Genomic DNA, 16,456 nt, shown 5'->3' on the forward strand with positions numbered 1-16,456 from the left:
CGCCACTTTACAATTGTATCTAGTTTAATAATGTATTGTTGGACTTGTTCATGACCTATAAATATGATGAAATGTTTTCCACTATTTTCAATCGAATTACACTTTGATGGCGTAATCAATGACATTGGATACGATAGTTTTAATAACAAGCCCTACATTGTAATATTGACATTTGATTTTCGACTTCAAAATAATCCCAAAATACTCAGATCTCATTTCTATAAATGATCAAAATCTGTTTTACGGTCGATCTTTTGGTTATTCTAGCACAAGTAATAAACGGGAATGTGAATGTTTAGAATGGAAATTTCATCTAATATGACTTGCACTGTACATTTGACAAATTGAAAATACAATTTGGAGAGAGTAATGAATATGAACTATGGCATAACTAACAAACGAAGACAAATGTAGTTTTCAATGTGATACATTTGTGTACTTTGATTTGCAAGTTGTATGATTAAGTCACTTGGATATATTCGTATAAGAATTAATGTTGACAATTTTAATCTAGACTTAGTAGCAAAATAATAACCTCCTGCAAACACTGTTAAACTGGAACCCTACAACCGTTCGCACGTTCTAAGCGGAGACGCTTCTGATTTCAAACTCATAAGAAACGTTATAGACGTTACGCACGATGTAATTACATTTAATAATGAAAAAAAAATAAAAAAAAAAAAAAATTACCACATAACGTTGTCATTTTCCTCCAAAATTGATCATAACTGTACAGGATTTCTATGTAAACTGGTTTGCAATGTTGACTGTGTATTATTTCAAAACAAACCAGCCTCTGCTTATTTTCTACTGGCTGTGTACGTCAATTGAACACCCCAATTCCCTTTATGAATATGATGTCACAGATATCTAGTAAAAAGTATCAATATAGAGTCGTGCTCAAAATTTTAGGTGCAGTCAACTCGAGTTCTACTAACTTGGGAAAAACATTAACAGAACGTGGCAACGTAAGACATGTTTGTGAGCGCCCAACACTCCACCTTACATGATATAATAGTGTGATAGCACAAAACACAAGAAGGACTCATAGATCGTAAATAAACTGACACCATAGGCGGATTTCCTTTTTGGAAAAAAAATTGGCTGCTAATATAGGGAATCACTGAAGCTTGACTGGAGCGGGCTCCCTCTTATGTCAGCCAGTGGGCCCCCACTTATGAAAATTTCTGGATCCGCCACTGGACACAACCTAAGAACAAACTGTACAAAACAGTAGGATATGGTATTATTCTTCGGATAAACACGAACTAAAGCATACTTTTAACATAAAGACAAGATATGATACAACGTACTGATATAAGAGTACTCGCGGTTATTGACATCTACAGAATTTCAAAAACAACTAAAAACTTAGAAATAATCATTTTCTCCCTGACAGAAGTGCCACTCAGTACGTATTCAATGGAATTAACTTTTAAGACGTAAAAATAGTCCTAGAGTATATGCGATGTAGTATTCTCGTAAAGACAGAAAGTTGTAAAATGCAGCGAGTATTCTTGAAAATAAAAGTGGTTAAGCCAAATAACCAAAGAATTTTGATTAAACAAATGTATTGAAAACGCGAAAAAAATCAGTTTATTGAAAATTCATTAACTAAAAAGCTTCGTCCTCATTATAGACTTAAAGTAAACTATTATAGCCGCATGGAGGTCTTGAACTAGAAAATTAAAATCGTTCTATCTGTGTTCCTTTGAAAATTCAATCTCTCATATAAAGTCCTTATACAAATATTTGTTCTCACAAATTAGTAATTGATTTCGAGATTAATCGATTCAGAATGTAAATTTCATTACATCATCTTATGTCACATCAAGTACAATATTTAATAATAGTTATTGAAAATATCTTAGATGCTGTGAATTCTCGTGTTACTTGAAGCTTTGGTTTATGTAAACACTAATCATATCTATCATTATAATCAAATATAGGTTTGTTTTTATGAATCACAGTCAAGATATGATTGTTCATTTTGCCCGTACCGTCAAATCTCGAATCTTCAATTTTCTATCTTCTAATTGGCAGTTGTTTCAATTTTTCATTAGAATCTCATGATTTTCGTGAAAATGCATAATTTGTCATTACATAAATTCGTCACTTTGAAAATGCATGTCGTGAACTGGCATGTCGTGAACTGAATTAATTGAGGGATTTTAAGAAAAACAAATGACTTCCAAACATGTAATTTTCCAAAATTGACAGGCAAACACGTTTAGAAGTCAAAATCATTGGTCTTACAATTTCATATGTTGGTTTAACTTTTCAGTTCGTCGTTTTAATACACTTGCAAAAGTTTTCATTGTTAAACCTTGTATCTATAACAATAGTTTAGTATTAATGATAAGTCTTTTACGTAACAGATACTGATAAAGTCAGTGAAAATAAATATAATTCTAAAAAGATGTACTTGACTAGCCTCTCTTCTGAACCGTTCTACATGTTCTTGTCATTTTAATATATTTAGTGCAATTTCACAAGCAAGTTTTCCTTAATCAAAAACAATGAAAAAAAAAATCATATTTCCATTGTGATTTTTAATTTATAATAAGATCAAAATTAGTGCATGTTTTATCAACTGGAATATACATATATTATATACAAGCGAAATGCAGCAATAAATGACGGAACTGATTAATGTAGTTCCCCACCAGCAGTATCTATTCATTAGTACAATGAATAAAAAACGTCTGATAACATTTTGGAATGTTTGAAAAAAGCATCCGCTAAAACAAGTTAAAAGTTACGCTCGAAAACAAAACTCTGGACAGTCCAAAAATAGAAAACGTTTACAAGTGAACATAAAGAGAGACCAATCAAAACCGTATTTGGTAAACTTTGCTAGAGAGTTGCGGACCCACTTTTAGCACAAGGAATATTTATAACATAAAAGTTATTGAACAGAACTATATATCATTTAAATTATGCCTGTTCAAACGTTATTGGATGTTCAGCTGGTACCCTCGAAAACTGATAGTCAACCAGCAGTACTAGATACCTACTTTGTGGGCGATGTGCATGATACCGATATCTTATTTGAGATAATCGAAAATGTCATCTGTCTAAACGTTGACTTCCTAATGCATATTTCAAATCGTTTGTCTTTGTTCATTTTAACATATTACGTAAAATCGTTTAAAAATATATTTTATAAAATATGCAATTTCTGTACAAGTCACTGTTTCCAATTTGAACAAATTTTGTGATGTAAATTCTAACATAATATATATAAATTGATTATAAATTATCCCGAAATACTAAAATTTGAACATTTTTAAGTATCGTGATAGGATAATATCATACATGTATTAAATAGAATAAAATAGCAGAATATGTCTCTATTATAAATGAATTAGAAACTTTATATAGTATATAGTCCAAATAGATTTGATGGGAAATTGCATGAGACAATAATCATGATATGGTTTTGATGTAGTGGAATTTGCAAAACTACTTCATTATGATATCTTGGTATTGTCCCCTGCTGCACGAACGAAAGTAGACAAACATGTACTTATAATAATTTTGTTCTGTCCGTTTGATTCACAAAACAGCAAAACAGTTATAGTATAAATCCGTTTGCAATAAAGACTTGGGCCTTTTATAGCTGACTATGCGGTATGGGCTTTGCTCATTGTTGAAGGCCGTATGGTGACCTATAGTTGTTAATGTTTGTTTCATTTTGGTCTTTTGTGGATAGTTAAATAAAATTGAGAATGGAAATGGGGAATGTGTCAAAGAGACAACAACCCGACCAAATAAAAAAACAACAGCAGAAGGCCACCAACAGGTCTTCAATGTAGCGAGAAATTCCCGCACCCGGAGGCGTCCTTCAACTGGCCCCTAAACAAATATATACTAGTTCAGTGATAATGAACGCATACTACTAATTTCCAAATTGTACACAAGAAACTAAAATTAAAATAATACAAGACTAACAAAGGCCAGAGGCTCCAGACTTGTGGATAGTTGTCTCATTGGCAATCATACCACATCTTCTTTTTATATTTGGTCTTTGTTGAAGGCCGTATGATGCACTATAGTTTAATAAGGTTACTATAAATGACGCGGTTTAAAGCAACTATCGGTCACTGTACGGCCTATGACCATGGGTAAAATCAATACCATATTGTCTGCTATAGCAGATCCCGTAATAACAAAATGTAAAACGTATCAAACGAAAAAACTAGTACTAGAAAAATAATCAACGAAGAATAAATGTGACAGGCAGCAATAAACGACAACCACTGAATTACAGGCTCCCGGCCTAGGACAGAGGGGGGAGGTATAGATTGTGGCGAGGTAGAACATGTGTGTATGCGCTAAATCCTTCCCGCTAGCTGAGACAGTTGTGAAACAGCACAACCTAAGGACTGTAAAAATCTGTTTGAAATTGCTTGCCTCATTATACGATGTATAACAACAACTAACAAATAAATTCTTACATGTTACCTTTTTTGAAGCGTTATGTAATTGTATTTGAAATATATTTTCGTATTCGTAAGCCAGAAAATCTACAAGCCAGTTACCTTTTTCGTTAGCTTTTTACACAAAAAAATCGAATGACTTAATGTCAAACAAACAACTTCAATCAAGTTCTAACAATATGCATGTAGAACAAGTACTCGGTACACATTTTAAAATAAAACGTCCTCAAAATGTGCAAAACGCAAGCTTTAAAGTAACCTATAAATTGGAAATATAAAAATGTGACAAATTCAAGAGAGAAAACTAACTTTCTGGTACATGTATAATCTTATAAACCTTAAGAGAAAACAATTGTACCAGACGACAACGGACTAAAGACTCATGGACAGAGACAACGGACTAAAGACTCATGGAAATAAACAACAAACTAAAGACTCATGGAAAGAGACAACGAACTAAAGACTCAAGGAAAGAGACAACGGACTAAAGACTCATGGAAAGAGACAACGAACTAAAGACTCATGGAAAGAGACAACGGACTAAAGACTCATGGAAAGAGACAACGGACTAAAGACTCATGAAAGAGTCAACTAACTAAAGATTCATGGAAAAAGACAACGGACTAAAGACTCATGGAAAGAGGCAACGGACTAAAGACTCATGGAAAGAGACAACGAACTTAAAACTCATGGAAAGAGACAGATATGTATTTAAAGAAAGCGGCAATGTTAAATATATTTGCGACCGCTCTATTTCTTTGCAAATAACATTGGACAATTGAGTTACATCACAATATTATAAAAACACATAGTACAAATCAGTTGTTAAAAGGCCTTGACTCGTCAGATTTAATAATAACTTATATATTCAAAACAACCAACAAAAAACAAAAAGTACCGATTTCAGAATACTAAAGCAGTAACGTATTATGAAGGGCAAGTTATTTTTTTATATTACAAAAAAAATAAAAAAATAAATGTGATATGTTTGCCAATGAGACAACCCTCCACAAGAGACCAAAATAGCACAGACATTAATTAACTATATGTCACCCTACGGCCTTCTACAATGAGCAAAGCCTATACCGCATAGTCAGCGATAAAAGGCCCCGAAATGACAATGTAAAACAATTCAAACGATTATTATCAGAGACGGATTTCAAGGGTTTTTAAGGGGACCCGCCCCCCTTTTTGTGAGAAAAAAATGGTTACTTATATAGGAAATCACTAAAGCGTGACTGGAGCGGGTCCCCTCTTAGGCATTCAGTGCCCCCCCCCTCTTACGAAAATTTCAAGATCAGCCACTGATCATCCATACTTAACAATACAAACCGAATAATGAACCTAGATATGGAAGTTTAACGCACCCCACATACTATTTTGAGTCAATCAAAGTAACTTTTGTTAATCACTTTAAGACTCGGTTCTCGATTACTTTAATTAAGAAAATTAAATGTTCAGTTATTAAGTGCACTGTATTATGTCATTTGCTATGGTTTTGATTTTTATGGTAATACTTTTCTAATTTTTTCCGATTATTTTTATGACGATAAAGCCGTTACAACAATGATGGTTTTAACTCTCGATAGTATCATGTATTTAATCAAACGGAATCTTTTGAAAATGTTTAGATCTGAGAATTTTTATATTAGTTGTAAATTGCAAATTGAGTTATTTTTATAAATATGTAATGACTCTCAAGGGAATGAAATAAATGAATGAAATGAAAAGGATGATAATTATAAAGGAAACATGTCATTACAGTTTAACGATATTATGTTATTGCTTTAAAGACATTAAATAACAAGAGTAAAAAGAAGTATTAAAAGTGCGTGGCTCATCTTTTTGTGTTCAATTTTATCAATATTATTTGAAATGACTCAAAGCAGGTTAAAATACGACAATGTTGAACCAGTTAAAAATCAAGTTCAATAGCCTCAGCAAAATAACTTTTACGTCAGTCGGGCTCTTGTGGAAAATTGACAATGTTGAACCAGTTAAAAATCAAGTTTAGCCTCAGAAAACTAACTTTTACGTCATGCATGTTGGTCTTTTTGTGGAACGTTGTTACATCGGCAATTATACCAAATCTTCCTATTTTTATAAAACAAGAATCGATTTGAGGGATTTATTGTTGCTATACATATATATTGTATAATTATGTTCATTTCTTGTATGTGTGAAAAATTCAGCATGTCAAATTTGCTATCTATCTTTTTACAGAATAATATATATATAGTAGACAGTGTATGAAACCATATCAACTACCTACTACCATCACCTCCGAAAAATAAAATACACGTTTAAAACTTCGACAACAACGAGCAACAAATGGTCCAGACAGTTTGATGCAATTCATTCTGTAAATGTAATAAAAAAGGGTTTAATTTAAAGATTATTGAAATTGTCTTAAAAATTCGGCTTACCCTGAGGGAGATGTAAAATCTCACTATATCTATTAGAAGATTAATCACCATGCGGAAAAAAGTTCGAAAAAAAAATGAAGCAGGAGGAGGCGTGAATCTTAAGAAATAGGATAGTATTGTCAAAATCTATTTTAAGTTCGATTAACTCTTTTGGAGGTGCAATTTTACTGAATTATAAAAATAACAATTATCCCAGGTTACTTTTATAAAAATGTTCGAACTACATGCAAATCATTGTAAATAACTGTCAGTGGCCGGTACTTCAGTTTACTAGAAACTTTTGCTGCTGAAATTCAAAACAGTTATATTGATACGGGATTTGTTTTTCAATTGTTATGTTTAATAACTCATGTGTACATGTACCTATTATAGTTTATATAGACTTTGGTAATAAAGATATTATATATATTATTACTACAAAATTTTAGAAAACAAATAAAATTGAGAATGGAAATGGGGAATGTGTCAAAGAGACAACAAACCGACCAAATAAAAAAAACAACAGCAGAAGGTCACCAACAGGTCTTCAATGTAGCGAGAAATTCCCGCACCCGGAGGCGTCCTTCAGCTGGCCCCTAAACAAATATATACTAGTTCAGTGATAATGAACGCCATACTAATATCCAAATTGTACACAAGAAACTAAAATTTAAATAATACAAGACTAACAAAGGCCAGAGGCTCCTGACTTGGGACAGGCGCAAAAATGCGGCGGGGTTAAACATGTTTATGAGATCTCAACCCTCCCCCTATACCTCTAACCAATGTAGAAAAGTAAAAGCATAACAATACGCACATTAAAATTCAGTTCAAGAGAAGTCCGAGTCTGATGTCAGAAGATGTAACCAAAGAAAATAAACAAAATGACAATAATACATAAATAACAACAGACTACTAGCAGTTAACTGACATGCCAGCTCCAGACTTCAATTAAACTGACTGAAAGATTATGATTTCATCATATGAACATCAGGCACAATCCTTCCCGTAAGGGGTTTAGTATCATACCATCATAACATATATGAGAAGAACATAACCCGTGTCATGCCAACAACTGTTTTTAGAATAAATGTGTTTAGTTCCGACGCAAAGACCTTATAAGTGACTCAATATTAACGTCAACATATGCAATCTTTAATGACTTGACAACAGTATCGTAATTATATCCCTTCTTACTAAGTCTATTCAAAGGTTTTGTAAGTTTATGAGGTGAATACTGACACCTTTGTGCTTTATAAAGAATATTTCCATAAAAAATTGGATGTGAAATACCTGAACGTATAAGAAGTCTGCATGTTGAGCTATATTTACGAATGATGTCTTTATACCGATGATAAAATTTAGTAAATGTTTTGACTAGTTTGTGATATCGAAAACCCTGGTGTAATAATTTTTCAGTAATACATAAATTTCTCTCGTTAAAATCTAAAACATTGTTACATACACGAGCGAATCGTACAAGTTGAGATATATAAACACCGTAAGATGGTGACAAGGGAATGTCACCATCTAAAAACGGATAATTAACGATAGGAAATGAAAAATCATCCCTTTTATCATAAATTTTAGTATTCAGCTTTCCGTTAGGGATATAGATATCAAGATCGAGGAAAGGGCAGTGGTCATTGTTAGTATTAGCTTTATTTAAAGTAAGTTCACCAGGATAAATTTCATTAATATACATACTGAAGTCGTCATTATTGAGAGCCAAAATATCGTCCAAATATCTAAAAGTATTATTAAATTTGTTTATCAGATGTTGTTTTGATGGGTCTTTGCTTATTTTTGTCATAAATTGTAACTCATAAGTTTGTTTCGTGTTCCTGTTTGATATTTTATAGATACAAGTACCATAAAAATTATTACGATTTTGCTGAAAAAAGTCTGTAATAATAAGAATATTTTTTATAATACCTTTGTTTAGAGAAAGGAACTCATTTGGATTACAATAAATTTTTATTAAAGCTCTCTTAATGCACTAAATCAGCGACGCACCTTTATACCATTGTGGATTTTAAGATATAAACTATATTTGTCTTCGCTTATTACTTTGAATAGAAATTCCCAGTATCATCATAGTTTATTTAGCATGATTTATAAGACCGAAACCTGCTGTTTATGTGTGAATTAAGTAAGCTTCTTAAACGAATATTATAAATTAATCTGCGTCCAGCCTTTTCAAGTGTTGCCGTCTTCAATTGACAAACATTTTTGAGAAAGATGTAAGTTTTTAGGTGTAAATAAATGTATGAATGATTTTTTTTTAAATTTTAAATGATTTTTTAAACTCTTAACCATGATATCTCAAATGTAGTGTAGATAAAGCGTAAGTGTCCTATGGGAAAAGCGCAAACGTCATGTTACAAAAGCTTACAATCTTAGTCGATTCAAATAGGTGGCGAATGTGCCACGTGCGGGAAACGAAATCACAGCCACAGAACAGTGATACAGATTTAGAACTCTCGGCAGCAAAAACACCTTCATTTTGTATAACCGAGTACAAATACAAAATTATAAAAAAATTCCCACAATGAATGATCAAGATGTAAAATTGTAATTAAATATGAATGGTTATATGATAAGTATTATATATTCATTGAAGACGATATACCAAAAAAGGTAGTTATGACATACTAGACACCGAACAGGAAGTAAAATGAACTGTGACATTAACAATTTATGAACATCACCGTTCGCTCACAATGGAAGCGTAAGACTATACGTTATTTTTTTATATCTATATATAATATATATTCCTAAATAAGATATACATGTATCATTTATACATAAAAGTTCAAATATACAAGAACAATATTTTTTTTTCTTAAACTCCATGTTGAATTTATGTTCCTTTATTTTTTAATGGAAACAAATTGTAAGAAATATATATAATGCATATACTTATATGCAAGTGTTCTTGAAAGCACTAGTACTTCGAGAAATTGTTATTAACCTTCATGTTCCTAATAAATTTCAAAATGCTCTCCAAACATATAAATATCTAAACATAACATGTATTTCTGAGCAGATTGCATGTTCGTCAAACTAAGCTGTAATTTCTCTGAAAAATATGTATAATATAGAAAACGAAAATTGTCAAACAAAAATCACTTCGATTTTATGTCGTGGGTCTGCTGTCTACACTGATCTTCTTTTTATTCAGATTTTAATTTTGAGTTGTGTTATTTATTAATACTATTATTATTATTTTAAAATTAATGTAACAGTCTCATATGAATATGAAATAAAGAATATACTATTATATCAAAATCAAATGAGATTAAACTACATATCCAACAAGATTAACATATTTTATGTTTTTGGAACTTTAACATTAAATCTACAGATCGCATAACAAACATGCCTTACCTTATTTGATAATCATTTTTTGATCGCTAGTCAATCCAACATTATGGAAGAAAGTTATTTGAATTCTGCTGTGATTGACTTTCCGTGTTTCATTTCAGTGTCAGAATAGTTTTGAAATTCAATCATTCAAAAGTCAATAATGTTCTAGAGGGAGACACCTACTGTCAATGGCTCATTTCACCGGAAACAAAAAGTAATACGTACGTACTAGCGACAAGTGATTAAATCTAAGTGCCATATGATTTTTACGATGGAATAATCGATACCTACGAAATTCAAAAGTCACAATGAACACTTGTCCGAAGAAAAAGTGCTAAATAATCGGGAAACTTAAACCAGCAGAAGGAATAATTCTGTTATTGTGTAATAAGGCTTGAGGATGAACATTTGAAATATGACGTTTCCCCTTTAATCAATGAAGTCGAATAAAAAAGCGTTAACAAGATTCTGAAGTTAGGTTAAATGTCAATTTAACGTGATGGAAAGCCAGCGTGCTGCTGAGTTTTACTGTTCGACATTTTGTTTTTTGTTTGGAATTCGATAGGTTGCAGATAAATGACAGTTCCAGTAAAACAATCAATAATTGAAATGTCAATTATGATATCGCAATTTCAATCTTTATATGAAAAATGGTAAATAATTTCATAATTTGTTTCAATATTTATGTATAGGATATTGATACAATGCATTACATCAGCATTTTCTTGATGTTGTTTTCTAAATAAGAAAAGATCGTTAACTATTATCATAACAACCAAATGCAATATATTTTTTTCCCGACTGACGCGATTGGAAAAATTATGACAAATTAACATGTTTCATTCTATAGATTGTCTGATAATAACCTCTGTTTACGTCTAATATTGAACAAACGTGTCGACATCTAGTGTTTCATTGGAGTATTTTCTTTTTGTTCTCTGAAAGTGTTGTAAATAATACGTGCATAACGTTTTACAAGTCACGAATAATTTACTTTTTGTCAAGAGTTTGATCATAACCTAATCTGTTTATCTACAGTAGTGGTTGGCATATGATATATTGCAAATGAAACTATGCTTCCTTCAAGGACAGTACATGCAAGTAGTTAAATAACTCATTGCTTTGAGGGTTTTAAAATAATTTCAAGAGAGCACTTGCATATGTTGCCGGTATGTATTTCGATAAATCTAGTCGATAAATGTCTCTTAAACAAACCTGTAAAAGTACTGCTAAGATTTCTTCCGAAAAAAGGAAAATCACAAAAATACTAAACTCCGAGGACAATTCAATTAGAAAGTCCCTAATCAGATGGCAAAATAAAAAACTCAAAGACATCAAACAAATGAACGGACAACAACTGTCATATTCCTGATTTGGTACAGACATTTTCTTATGTAGAAAATGGTGGAATCAACCTGGTTTTGAAGTTAGCTAATTCTCTCTCTTGTATGACAGTCGCATAAAATTCCAATATGTTGACAACGATGTGTGAACAAAACAAACAGACATAATAGGTAAAAATGTTAAAAAAAAACAGGAATACAGCAGTCAACATTGTGTTATTATCTTAATCACTACTAAAACAAACAAACATGTAAACAAACATTACGATTTTACCATTTGATAAGGGACTTTCCGTTTTGAATTTTCCTCGGATTTCAATAATTTTGTGATTTTTCTTTTTACCATGGCAGGTCATGGCACAATGACGGGTCAAATGTAACAAATAAACAGAAAAAGGCATATAGATAATGCATATGAGCAAAAATTAAGAATACACAAATCATTATAGAACAATGACACAACGACGGAATGTATAAGTACAGAGCCATGTCATGTGTAAGATTCAGTATACATGGGACTATTTAACTAAAATAGTAATAGTCCCAGAGTATACACTGGTTTGTTGTTATATACTATATTAATGTAACTGTTACATGTATATATAATTTTCATCCATTCGTATATCATTCTATTCTACTATTCTTATAATAGTGCAGTGCAAGTGCATGGCGGACACTCTTCTATAAAAGAAAACGATTTTTCTTAAAGATTGGACATGAGAAGCCGTTCATATTTTCACGCAAAAACAATAACAGAGCTACCGGTCCTTGCCAGGGGTGTCGCAAAACATTCTTGAGGTATTCTTCCGCAGCTTTAACACAATTTTTTGGTACGTGTGCATTGATATTATTAATATGTTTTTACTTTATATATATCTTACGACAATTTTCATTTTATTACTTTGAGTTTTAAAAACAAAAAATTTAAAGGAGTATCCATTGAAAAAATGAAGTTAAAACATGTGAGAAGGAATTTTAATTTGCACTAGATAATGTCCGCGGATCTTATATTTTTATAGATCGGTTGAAAACCCCAAACTAATTTGCATAATGAAAATTTAGACGATAGCAATACATTGGAATGACCTCAAGGTCATCTCGATGCAAAAAATTTAGGACAAGAATACAGAAATTATCATAGAACAATATCACAATGACGGGATGTATAAATACAGAGCCACGTGTAAAAAGGAAACACTAAAAGGCATATAGACAAAGCATATTATCAAAAGTGAAGACAATAACACAACAGTTACAGAGCAATAACACAACGACGGAATGTATAAATACAGAGCCACATCAAATGGATACCACAATAAAAAAAAAACAGACCAACCAGTAAAATTTATATTCGTAAAGAGAAATAAAAGAATAATATACCACGTTATTTAGATGATTTACAACGTCAGTATCGAAAATCTATACTACAAGACCATTGTATATTATTTGTGAAGTTGAACTTTTTTTTGAGAAAAAAAGGACCAGACGTTCAGGTTCGTCAACTTTCTTCTCATACACTTGTAACGTTTTACAAATTTAGTAGTTTCTGCATGCTCTTAATTAACAAATAAGATAGGAAATGTATATCCCATATGCAGGTGAAGATGGTATATTGCTTCTTAGGGGAAAAGGGGGAGGGAATTGATAATTTCAAAATGAAAATCGTCTCGTTTATAAAAGAATCTGGTAGTGAGATGACCGTGTATGTCAAATTCGAGATATAAGTCTACACATGAGGTGAATGAGGATTGAATATAAAAAAACGGTTTGCATTTTTGTGGAAAAGTTTTTTTATTTACAAAGCCATAAAAGATATATCATGATTCTTTCTTTGTCTCACACATTTACCAACTCACATACTCCATCTTTGCCTTTTTCCTTCACATTCCCTATCCCCTTACCATATCACACACACACCAACACACCAACACACCTCACATACATACTCTCTCCTACACACATACACATTCTACCCTCACATTCATACTCTGTCCTACACACACAATCTAACTGCCACACAGCTTCACTCTCACATACTCACTCATACTCTCTCTCTCCAAACACTCACCTACATATACACTCTCAACCGCTAACATACACACACACTCTCACCCTACATACACCACACTCTTACCTACATACACCACACACACACTCTCATCTACATACACCACACACACACTCTCACCTACATACACCCTACATACACCACACACACACTCTCACCTACATACACCACACACACACTCTCACCTACACACACCACACACACACTCTCACCAACATACACCACACACACTCACTCTCACCCTACATACACCACACACTCGCACCTACATACACCACACACTCTCACCTGCCTACATACACACTCTCACCCACCTACATATATACACACCTCTCACCCTACATACACCACACACTTTCACCTACATACACCACACACGCTCACCTACATACACCACACACTCTCTCTCCTAGTAAGAATAAGAAGAAAAAAATGAAAGACTGAAAGATTAAGAGACAGAGAAAGAGTGAGAGAATGAAAAAAAGTGTGAAATATAGACAAAGAGAAAAAAGTTGAAGATTGAAAGAGAATTTTAAAGAATAAAACGAATGAACAAAGACGAGAAGAGATCCGTTCCAAAATAATTTCAAAAATTACACCTTGTAGAGGTGCACGGCTAAAGCAGTAACGGGTTCTCCTCCGTCGGCGCTGTAATTTATAACAGTCCATTGGCGAGAATACCACTGCCTACCAGAATTTTGGAAGGGTTGGCGCTCTTACCTTCAGTTCCCTTCATTAGGTAAAAGAGCACTCAACATTTTGAAATGATTCATTTTATCTAAATAAAAGTATAATGGAATTTGCGGTGTTTTTTATTTTTGATTCTTGCAATTTAACTTTTGGGATGGAACTCGTTGTTAGGTTAATTGTTTTTGTATATGAATAGTTTATCACTCTATGAATTTATAGGTGTAATAGAGTAAAAAATATTTAGTTTTTCAAATATTTCAAATTAATTAAAATGAACATAATAATGGGTGGTAACTTCATTGTCGTAAAATATATGTGCTACAAGTAAAACATAACACGTGTTTTCCAGTCTATTCATGTGAGATGATTTAATCAATAAACACAAAAAAAAAACACAAACTATACTCACTTATACCTACATTGTATCTATATACAAATAAGGAGATATGGTTTGAATGCCAATGAAACAACTATTTGCCAAATTGCAACTAAAGTGGATGTAAAAAGTTACCTAAATTTCATGTCAAAGGGATGCATGATAATTACTAGTAGTGATATCGCGGGTCCGTGACTGAATCAAAGTATTGTAACTATCATATGCGTAAGCCTTTTTTTAGTTTTGGGATTGTCATCTGATAAATTCATGCCGATTATAAGACTCACAGTTTTCTCTGCTTTAAAAAATGTTCTGTTTGGTAGTACTTACTCTTAGTACTAATTATTTGGACCTGCAGGTCCTGCATATATAATGGAGTATTTTTAATCAACAGCATTGTCCTATATTAGTTATAAATTAAGTTGAATTATTTGAAACGCTGTTTTACGTCTTGTGGAGTGCCCGCTTACAATTTGAAAACTGTACTTATTTTAAGTCCAATATTTAAGTATTCGTATTGTCATCTTAAAAAGTCTTAATTATTAAAATACTACAATAGGGAATAGTTTGACAATGATTGAATTTAGTAGTATCAAACCTGTGATTATGACCCGTGTTTAAAGCAAAATCCGAAATACACCGTTGGTGGTGCGCATGTCAGATGCGGAACAGCGCTGATTTCACGGTCGTTTTTAACCCATGACGACTGACATTGGACCTCGTTATTTAAATATTATAGATATCTGTGTGAGGCAACGGTCTAATCTATAATATAAAAAAGAGTCACATCAACAAACGTTATAACTACTGAACATCACCTACTCGTTTCGGATGATTATGATAATTTGTCATTATTAAATTTCTCAGACTTAGATCTAAGAGTGTGTTTTCAGTTTATCTTCTCCCTTTTCGTTATTCGTAACAAGACTTGGCGTTTGCTACAGTATAACTGCATATCATATTTGTTTTTCGTTAACAATTCTATCCATAAACCAGGCTGTTATTCTTATCGCTTGTATTGTTTTACATTTGTCATTTCATGGTCTTCTTAGCTTAATTGCTATGTGGTTTGGAATTTGCTCATTGTTGTAATTTTAATATTGTTCACAGCTGTTTTTGAAAATAGTAAATTTTCTTTATGTTACAAATCATCGACGGACATTTACATGTGTGCTGAAGTTCGCTTTTTTATAAGAGGGTCTTTTAAAGGGAACCTTTATTGGCACACAAAATGTTTTGTTAAATTTACAAGCCTAAGTGGGAGGGGGCAAACCCAATAGTAAGATCAGCCATTTTGAAATGGGGTGCCAATGTGTAATCTTCTGATTTTAGAGATAAACAGAGGGTGTCAAATTTTAAGAGGGTTATTGATTCGAAAAGTGTTGGGAAACCTCTTTTGTTAGCATCCGAACTCGCAAATTCTGTGAAGGTAGTTGCCTTTTTTTGCAGCCGTAATCGAATTTGAGGATAATTATATTTTTCGTTTCATAGTTTTTTACTTTCATAGCTAAAGTACAACAACTTTTGTTTGCTTGATGTGTGGCATTGAAGTATATTACACACATCTTCTGTTAATCGACTTAAAATTTCCTTTCGATTTTTTTCAGACTCCCATATTGGTCTTTGAACAGTTTTTGGAATTGTTTCGTTGGAAAAATGAAAATGCCAACCATCTATAAAATATCTTGTACAAAAGTCCAGTTCTCCTTTGCTTGGTGCTTCAAGATTTTTACGAGACATCCCCTGTTATTCTCAAATTAATT

At 32.3% G+C, this 16,456-nt stretch overlaps 1 long non-coding RNA gene across 1 annotated transcript in view; it reads right to left on the reverse strand.

The window, feature by feature from the left end:
- The window catches only part of LOC134700315 (uncharacterized), a 36,244-nt gene extending 25,655 nt beyond the window's left edge, over positions 1-10,589 (reverse strand). Inside the window, exon 1 of the long non-coding RNA XR_010103836.1 lies at positions 10,238-10,589. This is a non-coding gene — a long non-coding RNA (uncharacterized LOC134700315). The remainder of the gene's footprint in view (positions 1-10,237) is intronic.
- Positions 10,590-16,456: the final 5,867 nt, after the last annotated feature.

The sequence above is a fragment of the Mytilus trossulus genome, unplaced genomic scaffold, assembly GCF_036588685.1.
Source record: "Mytilus trossulus isolate FHL-02 unplaced genomic scaffold, PNRI_Mtr1.1.1.hap1 h1tg000138l__unscaffolded, whole genome shotgun sequence".
NCBI classification, from domain to species: domain Eukaryota; kingdom Metazoa; phylum Mollusca; class Bivalvia; order Mytilida; family Mytilidae; genus Mytilus; species Mytilus trossulus.